The sequence below is a fragment of the Hermetia illucens genome, chromosome 5 (genome assembly GCF_905115235.1).
Source record: "Hermetia illucens chromosome 5, iHerIll2.2.curated.20191125, whole genome shotgun sequence".
Classification (NCBI taxonomy): Eukaryota; Metazoa; Arthropoda; class Insecta; order Diptera; family Stratiomyidae; genus Hermetia; species Hermetia illucens.
Window position 1 is genome coordinate 20,517,689 of NC_051853.1, and position 13,744 is coordinate 20,531,432.

A 13,744-nucleotide genomic window follows, 5' to 3' on the forward strand; every position below is an offset into this window, starting at 1 on the left:
GGCTTCCTGGGTCCTGCTTTCACTCCTGACCTGCCCGGGTTTTCTCCTCCCGTGGGTTCAGGTCTGGGTTTTTTGGGAGCATTCCCTTCATGCGGACTGATCTCTGCTGCTCCCCGCTTTCTCGGCTCTGGTAGAGATGGCTTAGGTCTCTCCTGAGCCTTCTTAAGGGCCTCTTCTGGTTTCAGGCCTTCCTTCAGATAGCGCAGGTACCATTTAACCCCCGCGCCACTGAGACCTGTCTCCTTCCTGACGTCTGTTATATGTATCTCAGACGTGCTTTTGCTGGTCCCTGCTCTTTGAGCAGTGGTGTTCGTTGGCTGTAGTCCACGCAGTATACCAGTGCTCACCTTGGATCCACTGCTTGACGTCCCAACTTCTCCCTTCTTGGGTGTAATCACCTGGCTTTCAGTAATTCGGAGACGTGCCTCCGCCTGATTAACCAGTTTTGGTGCGGTACGGGGCCCCGCTTTTTTGGTTTTTGTTTTCTTTTCTACTTTTGTACTCATTTGATTCCCACGAGTATGGGGGTTGAGAGGTCCGCCGTGCCATAGCCCCCCGTAGCACGGTAAGATCTAACTTACTCACTGAGGCGACCAGGTATCAGTGAGGCTCCGTTCGAATACAGTCAGTTACCCCCGACTGCAAACTATCCAATGGGCACGGTTCGCATGACACCCTGGATTGGGGGAGGTGTTTTTCGACTCCCCAGTCTAGATCCGTAGCGTTTTGTTAATAGTAGGGTCACCTCGTACAGGGTGTGGCTATCACCACTCACTAACGGTCTTGGTAGACGAGAGGCTTGGCCCCCGAAAAGGCACACACCGTCCCAGAGGAGAGACAACTCATCCTTAGAGAAAGATAGGTTGGCCTCGGGGAGCTATGTTCCGCATCAGTCTATCCTGCAGTACACTGCTTTAGGATTTAGTTGGCCCGCTTAAAACATGGGGGTCACTCCGCATATTCCTGGAAAATAATGTTTTCTGAGTCGCAACATGTCTGGATGCCGGTGTAGGCCTGACAGCCTGAGCAAAGCGACGAAAGCCTTCCACGAACAGTGAAGTCAAAAATTCACTTGGGATTCGGAAGGTCATTCTACATAGCATCTCGGCTAGTGAAGTTTGGTTTGAAGTTTTCCTTGAATGCTGTTCCGAGGCCGAGAGGGACTATTGATGGCAAAGCACGTTACACATTAAGGCGGCTTTGATCGTTCCCTTGTTCGATTATGGGTGATACTGCATTGTTCGGACCCAGTTGGCGGCGCAGAGTTTGGCCAGTTTGGTGTAAACTCCGAATTCGAACTGCATGCCTTGGTCCGAAGTAAGCATGAACGGTGTACTAAAAAACAGATCCACTGTGAATATAGGACATTGGTGGCGGTCGTAACTCGTTGGCATTTGAAAAATTGGTCGATGAGTGTCAAGCATTATTGCACATTCTGGGCCTGTGGCAGTTTTATAATATCTATGTGCATATGGTTAAATAGGTTGTCTAGCATATCAAAGGATCCCAAGGCGCTGCGGTGGTGACGACGCACCTTGGAGTGTTGGCATAGCTGACACTGTTAAGCCCATCGGGCGACATCTTTTCGCATGGCAGACCAAACGTACCTCTGTGAAAGCAGGTGAACTGAGGCTGTCCTGCTGGAATGCGTCAGGTTGTTAAATAAGTCGAGAACTCTAGTGCGTAACGAACGCGGCTGGTATATAAGTTTCTGGTCGAAGTGTCGCAGTGACCGTTGATGAGCAATCGCTTCAGTGCCAGCAGTCTGGAGCTTCCACGGAGATAATGTTTTTACTCGCCGCTCGCTTGAGCTTGGCCGATGGCTTTTGTATTGAATGTTGCTGGCATAGCGGTAGCGGCATCTTCAACGCTACTTAGTACTGCAGAATTTAGTTGAGTTGATCCGGTATCTGGCCGAGGCTTTGCTGTGCAGCATAGACAATTGACCGATGGTTGGTGAAAGTTGTAAAGGAGCGGTCTTCTAGAAATCATTGAAAATGCTTAATGGCAGTAAATTCAATGGTTTCCTGGAGAAGAAACCCAGAAGGTGTCAGGAACCATGAGGAAATTTCGGCTCAAGATGGCCGTCAATGGCAGGGTTCGATATGTCCGTCATCAGGACTAGTGTTCGGCGACAAAAATGAGGTGGCCGTCGCGTCAAAATGCAGTTCCTAATTCTTGCGTCCAGAATAGGCGGAACTTTGTATACTTGTCGAAAAGTTCCCTCAAAAGGTTGTTTAGTGGAGCTACTAGGTGGGCTGAAAATTTCATAGGCTAATATAGACAATTTTTTTTATAAAGTATGATTTTATTATTCAATGTAGTTACCTTCGAGGGGGATACAACGATTATAGCGGTCAAATTTCGAATACCTCTTCATCAGGGCTAAATTTCTTTCAAACGAGCATTCTCTTGAGGTCGGAGAAGAGGAAAAAGTCGCTGGGGCCAGATCTGGAGAATACAGTGCCATCATTTTCATTGCTTTGTGATACAGTGTATTATCTTGATGAAAGAGCACTTTTTTAATTTAATCGTTCAAACGGTCTAATAACGCTATCTAAGAGTCGCTGTTGATGTTTTTTCCCTACTCAAGATAGTCGATGAATACTATACCATGCGCTTCCCAAAATACTGATGTCATAGCCTTGAGACGGTTTACCACGACAATCCACTCAGATGGCATTTTGATTCTGGTGTGAAATAATGAAGTTATGTTTCGTCCATTGTCACGAATTTTCTATGGGGGAAGAGCTTGAAACACTAGTGAGAATCGTCAACTCGGTATTGTTTGGTCGATTGTGAGCTCGCGAGGCACTCATTTTGAGCAGAGCTTTCGCATACCCAAACATTCATGCACGATATGACCAACACGTTACTTTGATATCTTCAAAGTCTAAGCCTAAGCAAAGTTAAACAACTTCACTTTGGGGTCATCCAGATTATTTTGTGCACAACAAAACCTTATTAGAATCGATTCCATGTTTGTCTGTCCGTCTGCCTGTCTGTCACACCCGATTTATTCGGAAACGACCAGACCGAGTGTCACATTCAGTTAGTGGCGCCATTTTGTGTTAAGTTTAAGAGAGGGGGGGGCGGCTTTCCATATATGTATGTGAATGGGGAGCGAACATCTTTTTTTCAGAGAATATGGCCATTTGGAGTATGAAATGAAAGGGCTCAATTAGTACTTTTCGGAAATGGTGCCATATTTGATATCGTGTGAAGCGTAGGAGAGTGATGGCTCAAAATATGACCCTCAAAAAGTGTAACAGGTCTCGTTCTCAGAACCTATCCAACCGAAAAAACTGAAAAAATTACAGTGAAATCTAGGCCTTAAAATACATCCCGTTCCGATTTCTGCACAAATAAAGTTAATAATAGTATATTAGCATATTCTAGGAATTTAACCGAAAACCTCCTTAAGTTCATGCTAAAACTATAAAATTTGGCACTTGCATCCATTTTCTTCAAACTAACAAAAGTTGCTTCACTCAAAATGCGCTTTCACACAAATTAATAGTCTGACAGCTATCAAATTTGTACACTTGTTTTTTGAAGGTTAGAGTTAACTAGAAATCATATGGATTTAATATTAGTTGCGCCATCTGTGTGTTAGTCTATGAAATTTCCAGTCCACCTGGTAATATGCCAGCAGCCCTCGCGACGATAGAAATTGGCCAATCCTAAGAATTGATGAAGCTCCACAGACAGTGGAGCCAAGGTATTTCACATAATTTCTGTCGAGAAATGAGGATGAATTCCTTTTTGGAATTTGGTAAAAAGCCTTGCAGCAAGTAATGATCCGGGTTCGTGCAAGGGTTTAGACACCTGTAATTGTCGGTAATTTGAACTGACCGTCAACCTTTGAGACGAGGTGAAGCGGGCTGCCCCATTGGCTGGACGATGATTGAATTATGTCCTGCTCCTGTAAATCGCGAAATTGCTTCTTGGCGGTTTCGAAGGGAGATCGGACAGAAGTACGTGATTGCCCGAAGATCGGGGGTCCATTGTACGAATCACGTAAATCATCGGAAGGTTCAGAAGTAAGATGACCACGCTCTGTGGAGAGAAGACATCTTTGAATTCTTCTGGGAAGTAGGCGTGACAATTTCCGAAGTAATACAGGAGCTGTGGACAGAAGTGCATTGCTGTACGACTTATATCGCCTTACAGTCAATGAATCTTGTAATTTCCTACCCCAAATGTAGACGCACCCCCCGCATTGACGGAGTTAAGAATAAGAGTCTAGCGTAGGAGTTATTTCGTCTTGACGGCAGTCTTAGGAAGCAGAGAGGTGATGAAACCTGAGTCGATCAGGAACTTGATACGAGTGTCCCGGTTGAATATATGCAAGCGGTTTTCTATGGCAAAAGTAGTGGCGTCCTCTGCCGTCTGAATTTGGGGCGGCTTCACCAGTCTCCCTGGTTGCTGCTGTTGAAAATGTCAGGAGCTTTGCATTTCTGACCCAGCGAGCCGTAAGAATGGTTGGCGAGTACCGATGATCGGGACGGAACGCTCCGACGAAACGAGATCATCTGAGAATATTGGCTGCTCGTCGAGACTACTGGCCTGAAGCACTCTCAGTAATCTATTCAGGTTAGGAGTAGCAGGCTCATTTCATCCGTAGAGCCTGCCCCTCCTTGTGGATTTATTTGTCGCAAAGCTCCAATTCATTAAGCAGTTTGGCGATCGAGTATCATTGCCTTCAAATGAGAGTGTCCACTGATTTTTAGCGGACTTAAAGAACCATCGCTCAGCTATTGGATGATTTCAGGGCCGAGGGACGAAACGACCAGATAGTATTTACTTTACTGCGAATGCAGTGGATGTTAAATACAGCCCCCACCTTCAAGAACCACACTTGAGGTTCTGACAGAAAGGTAAAAGATAACTGCGCTACATCGCTTCGATGTCGATTTGATGCTTCCTGTTTCATTTTCAGCCGAAAAATTGTCGCTACTGTCGATACTTTGTGACTCTCCAAGCCAACCAATAATTGATATGCTTTAATGAATCCATATTGCCGAAACGCTTTCTTTCTTCGCCCTCCTAATAACTGAGAAGAATCTGTTGTTGATTATCATCTCCAACATTTTACCCAGTGATATTCGGGTCGGTAGAGTGGTTTATCAGCCTTAGGTAGTAGTATCATCTTGTGTCGCTCCGATAATGTAGGAAATGTCCCTTCGAAAATGCACGCTTTTTACAACTCAGCCAATCCAGCCTTCTTGTCACTTATTCTGCTACACATTTCCAGGGGTTTGTCATTGGTGACTGTGGAATCACCATTACATTCAGAGATCATTGAAAGCGTCCATTACTTCTTCTTGCTAAATAATCTTCGGATGATTTTGATTGAACGACCATAGGCTCTCCATCGTAATTTGATAGGCGTAGTCGAATCCGCGATCCTGGTGAATTATCGCCATGGTGTCTGCGGGATTCAGTTACGTTAAAATTTTTTTTTGGACTCGTTAGTGGTCTATTTGAATAAACATAATTTTCTCAGTTTTCAGTTCAGTTAATGCCTTTTAAAATTCTGGAATTATGACCGCTATCTTTAACCCACTTGCGCTTAATGCCGCTGGTGTATGATTTGGCGAACTGACTAATAATAAGACATTTGAAGCCCGTCTTCAATGACAACCCTATGTACTTTAAACTTCTTGGCAACTGATAGCTACAGGATGAAACCCGAGGAGAACGGAGCAGAGGTGTCTTCGATACGGAAAACGAGGAGTGGTGGAGTTCTCGTTGAACTGGGCCCAAAGACGACCAACAAGAGCACGTTCTGCGAAGCGGTCAAGGGGCTGTTGGGGGAGAAGGCTCTTGTTTCCAGCCTAGAACCCATGTGCTCTCTAGAAATACCGGATCTTGACTGCCTCACAGAAAAGGCCGAAGTAGAGGAGGCGCTAAAGCGTGAATGTCCAGAGGTGACCAATGCCCGGGTAGGTATTATCTCTGTAAATGCTCGAGACCAAAAGCTCGTTGTGGTGGAAGTCCCCGAGCAATATGCGAGGAAACTCCTTAACAGCGGGAGAATCAAAATCGGATGGGTAGTATGCAGGGTACGAATGCGGATAGTCCCCACCAAGTGCTACAGGTGTCTGGACTATGGACACACGTCAGCAGCTTGCAAGGGTCTGGACAGGAGTACATCATGCCGGAGATGCGGTCAAGCGGGTCATCAAGCGAAGACTTGCAAGGAAAGCGAGAGTTGTGTTCTTTGCAGGGATCGTGGCGCGTCTGGCGAAAGCGTCGCACACACTGCGGGCTCGGGACGGTGTCCGATCTTCAGGGCGGAATTGGAGAGGGCTAGGGTGCGAACGCGATCCGCATTTTGCCAATTAACATGCACCGGAGTGCAACCGCTCACCAGTTGCTAGCACAGTTCGCTGCGGAAGTAAATGCTGATCTAGTGCTGATTAGCGAGCAATACCGAAACAAGGACCCGTCCTCATGGTATCTCGACTTATCGGGCACCGCTGCCATCTGGGTTCGGGACGACGTTCGACTTCGTGTTCTTGCCGAAGGCCGGGGGGACGGATTTGTCTGGATCCGGTGTTTAGGGATAACGTTTTCTAGCGTTTACCTGACGCCGCATGAGTCGATTCCGGACTTTCGGTGCCGGCTTGATGCTCTGGAGGACGCCGTTTCGAGCACGGAGGGACGAATCCTGGTTGGCGGTGATTTTAATGCCAGGGCTCTTGAATGGGGCATGCCTCAATCAGACTCCAAAGGGAAATGGATTCTGGAAATGGCGGCGAGAACCGGGCTCGTAATTTTAAACACCGGATCCACGCCAACGTTTCGGCGCCCAGGTTGTGAAGGAAGCATTCCTGACATCACTTTTGCGTCGGAATCTCTGGCATCATCGGTGGATGGGTGGCGAGTGCTAGAAGACTTCTCGGCAAGTGATCATCAGTACATTGCGTTCGAAGTGTTTGACGCTACTTGCCGGCGAGCACCAACACGACGTTCCCCCCGCGTGTGGAATGTCGCGAGGGTGAACATCGGAAGGTTCGTCGAAGCTCTTGGAGCAGGTAGGGCCGCGCTGGGGGGAACTCCGGGGGGTGGTGGTGTCGCAGCTGACACCGTCGTAAATTCAGTGATGAATCTGATAACGACGGCGTGTGAGGCTTCCATGCCACGGAGAGCCCCCAGGCGCGACAAGCCTTCTATGTGCTGGTGGACGGCGGAAGTTGCCGACCTACGGAAGGAGTGTCATAAGCTCCGCCGTTTGGCACAACGTTTGTACGCCAACGAGGAGGCATGTGCCATAAAGGCACAATATAGATCAGCAAAAAGGAGACTCCGCAGCGCTATAAATAAAAGCAAAGCTCGCTGCTGGCAAAATCTTGTTAGGTGAATGATGACCCGTGGGGACTTGGTTATAAGCTTGTCACTCGGAAAATCGGGGCTCTGCGGAAGCCCTGCATATTGAGCACCGACCAGATGGACCGCACGGACGTGCGGGCATTGTTCTCCAGACACCCGGGTTGATGTGAATAGTGCGGAAAGCGTCGTGGATTGCCCCCTTTTCACAATGGGAGAACTCGAAGAAGCGGTTCTCACTATGAAAAACAGGAAGCCGCCAGGTCCTGATGGCATCCCGGCGGAAGTTTACAAACTGGTGTTCCGCCAACGGCCAGAACTGCTGCTCGAAGCGTTCAACGCGTGCTTGAAGGAGGGTTTTTTCCTTGTCGCTGGAAAGTGGCCAGACTCGTGTTGATCAGTAAGGGTAAAGGAGACCTTGCGTTCCATATCGATCGGCGAGTTGACTGTAGAATCAAAACCAGCGATTAAATACCGGTTAATGGCGAATGTCGGCGGCCCTATATCAACTAGGAGACGTCTCCTCATGGGAGCAACGCAGTCCGTCCTTCTCTATGGTGCGGAGGTATGGGCTGATGCCCTTGACAAGGAGGCGTTTACGATGCAACGCCTCGCTCAAGTGCAGAGGCGGGGAGCTTTGCGAGTGGCGTCTGCTTATCGCGCCGTCTCCGAACCTGCTGTGATGGTGATTGCGGGAGTGATCCCCCTTGCCCTCCTTGCCAAGGAAGGCGCGATCTCCTGATTGTGTGTTCTGCAATAGAGTGGCGGATGACGCTGAACACACCTTTTTCTCTTGCGAGAGGTGGGACGGCCTCCGCGAGCAGCTTTATGCAGACACAGGGGAGCTCTCTCCAGACAACATTGTCAGAGACATGCTGAAGAGCGCTGGCAGCTGGAATCGTATTGCGCATTATATTCGGGCTCTTCTTACTACGAAGAAGATTGAACTCGACTGGCAGAGGGATCGGACGGTAAGGGGTTCCCTGAACTAACAACTCCCTTCCTCCCCTCCCCTCCCCTCCCATTGGTGAAAGGAATTCCCTGACTTGAAGGCTCCCAAAGCAGGGAGAGCGGGAGGGCTAGCCCGAAGTAATGTGTCAAACGTTTCCAGGCTAGTTCTCTGATGACAGGGAGGTGTTTAGTTGGTAGTCCGCCAGCGTGCTGTGGCGGGAGTCCAACACTCTGTGCGTAAACGCATTCACCTACCATACTCCCCAAAAAAAAACTGATAGCAGCTGCGTGGCCCTTTGAATACTGACATAGGTTTTACCTCTGTATATCTTCCTTATCCCTACAGTCTGCCCTAAAAAACTCTAATAGTGTCCAACATGTTTTTGATGGCTTGGTCTTAGTTGTATTTGGCTTTGTTAAGTAGCCCAGCTTTTTCCTTCGAACTACATAAATGCAACTCTTCCAGATAAAAGCTCTGCTATCCATGAGTTTAGACCAGATTACACTGTTTTCCCATTTTTAGCGCCTTTTAAGGTACTCTTTGGGGTTCCCCGGAATTTTCCTTTTGCCGCCTTTAGCATTGTGGGAGATTATGTCGTATTCGTAAAGTTTTTCCCGAGCCGGTCCCATTTTTTTGGTCCTGGAGTACCTCCTATTAAATAAATGGATGGATGCTGAGACCGCTTTCATCGGTCAGCAATATTCTCTCAGCTCATCATTTTCCACTTTCGTTATCGCTGTTCTTGGTAGGGTCGTACTTCGTTCGGACGTCTTTCTCTTCAAAGCTAAATTACTGAGAGCATTAGATGACACGGTGCGCAAGTTATCCGACACCGAATCACTGGGTTCGAGGAATATTCAAGTTCCCACATCTTGTTTACTTACTCTCAAAACCCACCCCGTCGCGTCCTTCTTGATGGGAGATCTGGCAACACTTTTCAGGATTGTTTGTCTGTCTGTTTGCCACAAACAATTTGCTCTTAAGCGCTCATTACTGACTACGCGTAATTCGTTATACAAATTGGAACTGTGAACCCTCGTATGGGGTGAGTGACATCATTCTGCTTTGGGTTTGGGGGAGGATGGATGCAAAAAGAGCTGTGTAAAATGTCTTTGACGCCGAATATAGTCATGAGAAGTGCCAAATAAAAAGCCTCAATTAATACTTTTCAAAGAAGCGCATAGGTTGTGAAGGGTAAGGAGTTGGGGCTGGAGATCCCTTTAAGTTTTTTTTATTGTTAAAACAGTTATATTAGGTCAAAATTGGGCCTTTCGTAAAAGATCAGAAGCGGAAGCCAATCTATTTGCGGCTTAATTTAATTTAAAATGTAATAATTTCAGAATCGGACCTGTTGACAAAACATGGATACATTTTAGCGCTGACCAAATTCCGTTCTCTTTGCCACTGTCGTTGATCAATTTCTTATGTCCAAAAAACATAAGTAATACATGCGAACATATACACTTATTTCTCCTAATATACCATTTAGGGCATCTGTACTTCCACTGTTATATGTTATATGTACCATAAACAGGAGGCGAAGGGTTGTTGCGGTTGTGGGCTCATCAATGCTCGCAGGGTTTTTTTCTGGTTGACATTGCTTCTCCATTAACTATAAGCTCTTCCAATGAAGTGACATTGAAGCGCGGTAAATAATAGTCTATTTTCTATAGGGATTACGGGGAAGAGATTCATTGGAAATTTGTAGAATACATATGACATTTAATACGAGGTATCTAGATAGGGATGTGTTGTGGAAAACTGAAGCATTGTTTGCGGAAAATGAAAAGGTGCATGGATGTAAAGCTTTTTGTTTGATAAATGGGAAAACGTTGTTACAAATAATAGTGGGAGTATATCTATGGAAAGTGTAGTTATGTAGTTTATATAATATTATCCCCCGAGGGTCTGTGTTCATGTTTTCTATGTGGTTTTTATATAGTCTTGATTGTTTGGTGTTAAATGGCTGACAATATCAGTTACAGCAATGGGTAAAAATTAATATAATACCTACACATTAGAATTGAGTGGTGGATTTTTCTTCCTTTCATTGGATACCGCAATCAGTTTATTATTCAGGGGAACTAAATAGAGGATATCATCGTAGAATTCGATTGAATTAAACTTGCTGGAAGCAAGATTTACTCTCTCAACACTAAAAACTCCTATGCAAGATGCATCCTTCCCTTCCAGAACTTCTTATGGACGTAGAAATGTACTTAAACTTTTATGCCAGCTGAAGTGAATGCATTTTTTTGATAACTTCTACATCTAGCCGGACAAGAAAGCAGTAGGAGACATATTAGTAAAGGTCCAGCAATAATAGAGGGTTTGGAATATCCATGTCCAGATGAAAAATGTTTAAAGCATCCAATCGGTAACAACAGTGTTAGTGCTTTATGTATTGGGGTGGAGTAGGTGAACGCATTTACGTACAGAGTGTTGGACTCCCGTGACAGTACGCCGACGGACTAACAACTAAACATCTCAATATCGTCAGGAAGCTATCCTGGAACCGTTTGTCACAATACTTCACGCTCCCGAGTTCTCCCGCCCTGCGGAGCTTTCAAATCAGGAAATTCCTTCCACCAACGGGAGGGGAGGGGAGGAAGGGAACTGTCAGTTCAAGCAATCTTCTGCCATCCATCTCCTCCACCGATCAAGCTCTATCATCTTTGTAACGAGAAGGACCCAAAAATAATTGGCAACATGGATCCACCTGTCAACCTCAGCATCTCCTCGACTGTATTGTCTGGAGAGAGATCCCCTGTGTTTAAATAGAGCTGCTAATGAATCACATCCACCTTCCACAAGAAAAAAAAGTGTACTGGGTGTCGTCCACACCTTCATTTCAAAACGCACAATCCGGATATCGTGCCTTTCCAATCTTGTGCAAGTAAGGCTGTAAATCTCACGAGTAACCACCTCCCTTGGCTCTTCTCCATTGCGTTTGTATATGGCTTGACGATCCTTAGCAAGAAGGACAATGGGGATCACCCCCGCGATCACCATCACGGCCGGTTCAGAGACAGTGCTGTCCGCAGGCGCCATCCGCAAAGCTTCCTGCCTCCGTACTTGCGCGAGACGCTTACGATATACCTCTTTGCCAAGAGCGTTCGCCTATACCTTTGCGCCGTACAGTAGGACAGGCTGTATTGAACTCATCATGAGACGTCGCCCACTAGACGTAGGACCGTCAGTATTTGCCATAAGTCTATTTAACTCCATCTACCAACAAACGCCGCGACAACATCTTCATAACCAGGCGCGACTCTTTTGACATGTCGAGTTTAAGTAGACTATCATAAGTAGCGTTCTAGAGGTCCGTAGAGCAGGTAGCGGTTCTTCAGATAGTCCCCCAATATCCGTAAGAGATAGTTCGGCACGTGGAAAGTATTGTCTAGTGTGTCTAGAGTATCTTTCCATCTTACGGAATTAAAAGAGTTTCTGACGTCAAACGTTGCGAGGAGTACCACCCGTCGGGTTCGGTGGCTATATTATCTATGTTCGTCGAATGGTATCCGCGACTTCCATGAAAGCATCAACTGTGGATATCCCTGCTCTAAAACCCAACTACCGTGGAGATAAGTCTCCGGCAGTGCGCATCGCTTTAGTGAGTCTACTTCTGATGATCTTTTCGCGCACTTTTACAGCAGTGTCAAACATAAAAAGTGTGTGGTATGAAGACAGCAACTCAGAGACACCTTTCTCATTGCTGATTAGCGCAAGTCTCGCCACCTTCCAACGGGAAGGGAAAATGGCCTCCTTCAGGCAAACATTGAATACGCCGGGTGGTAGGTCTGACTGATGTTGGAATACCAGTTTGTGTACCTCTGCTGGAATATCATCGAGTCCTGGCGCCTTCTTGCTTTTCATAGAGAGGACTGTCTGTTCTAAATCTTATAGAGAAAAATGGACAGTCCTCGACGCTCTCCACGGGTCCCCATTCACTTTGCCGACCAGGTCCTGCCAGGAGCGAGCGTTGCGCCTGTTTATTGCGTGGTGGAATCTTCTTTTGGGTGATCTGTACTCTGCCGTTATGGCACAAGCCTCCTCTAGATCGTTTAAACGTTCTGTTAAACGGCGGAGTCTGTGACACTCCTGCCAGAGCCCAGCAATTTTCATCATCCACCAATACATACAGGCCACGTCTTGATGCCTCCTGCGCATGGAGGCTCCCCAGGCAGTCGTTATCAGGTTCAGAACTAAATTTACGACAGTATCAGCTTCAGCTCCCAGGAGTACCATCCAGCGGGGCGTCACCTGTTCCAAGAGTTTCAACAAACTTCCCGATGTTCACCTTCGCGACGTTCCATGCTCAGAAAGAGCGCTGGTGTGGCGCACAACGAGAGTTTGCATCTCCCACCTCGAAAGAAATGTGTTCATGGTCGCCTGCCAAGAAGTCTTCCAGAACTCGCCACTCGTCCACCAGTGACTCCGACGCAAAGGTTACGTCTAAAATGCTTCCTTCGCTTTCGCAGCTACTGCACTGCGTGGTACCGTCTGGCTTCCCATCTCCGTTGCAGGTGCCGCATCCCTTTGCGTGTCTTCTTCTCTGATTGCGCATCCCGATATCTTGTCGGGTATTTCAGCCCGTGCTGCGTCCTTCGCAGCCGCTTGGGCGCAATTTCGTATTGCATATAAACGCTGCCAGCTTATTCCCCATTCCACCAATCTCCTCCATCCTTTTGTTTGTGTTCGCCATCTAAGGAAGCGGGCCGCAGTAGTTAGAAGCGGGTGATAAAGCCTCTACCCCAGTTCCCTGAGGCCTGACCTACGATAAGCTGATTCCGGAACTCACGGACGGATAAGTGGTCGCTCGGGGTAACGCGGTCTACTTATACCAGTTCAATGTACACTGTATAGCCAGGGTCCCGCAGGGGCAATATAGACTCGGATCACTATCTCGTTGGCAATAATGTTGCATTCTCAAAGGACGCGGGCACCCGCAGACACCTACCAAGAGCTCCGACGAGCAGAGAAACGAGACGGATGAAGGAAGCCTGGGAGAATCAACAGGTTTGTGAACTCGAAAAGTACAGGGAGCAGCCGCACTAGGCGCGTAAGCTTGACCAACAAGTCAGCAGGATGAAGCCTTATACACCACGATGCTCATCCTGCCGAGACAAAGAGGGACATCTGATTTCCGACAGAATGAGCACATTGGAACAATGGGTTGAGTATTTTGATGAGCTGCTCGTCAACCAAAATATCGGCGAGTTGGAGGTTCCGCCAACTGAAGATGACGGTCAAATTCTGCCACCACCAAGTATAGAAAAAACAGTCCGTGCAATACACCGACTTAAAAATCATAAGTCGCTAGGAGCCGATGGAATTACAGTCGAATTGGTTAAATATGGAGGCCACCAATTATACCAAGTTGTTCATTAACTGATGATCAAGGTGTGGGATAGCGAATCAATGCCTGAAGACTGGCAACGAGGCATTATCTGTCCC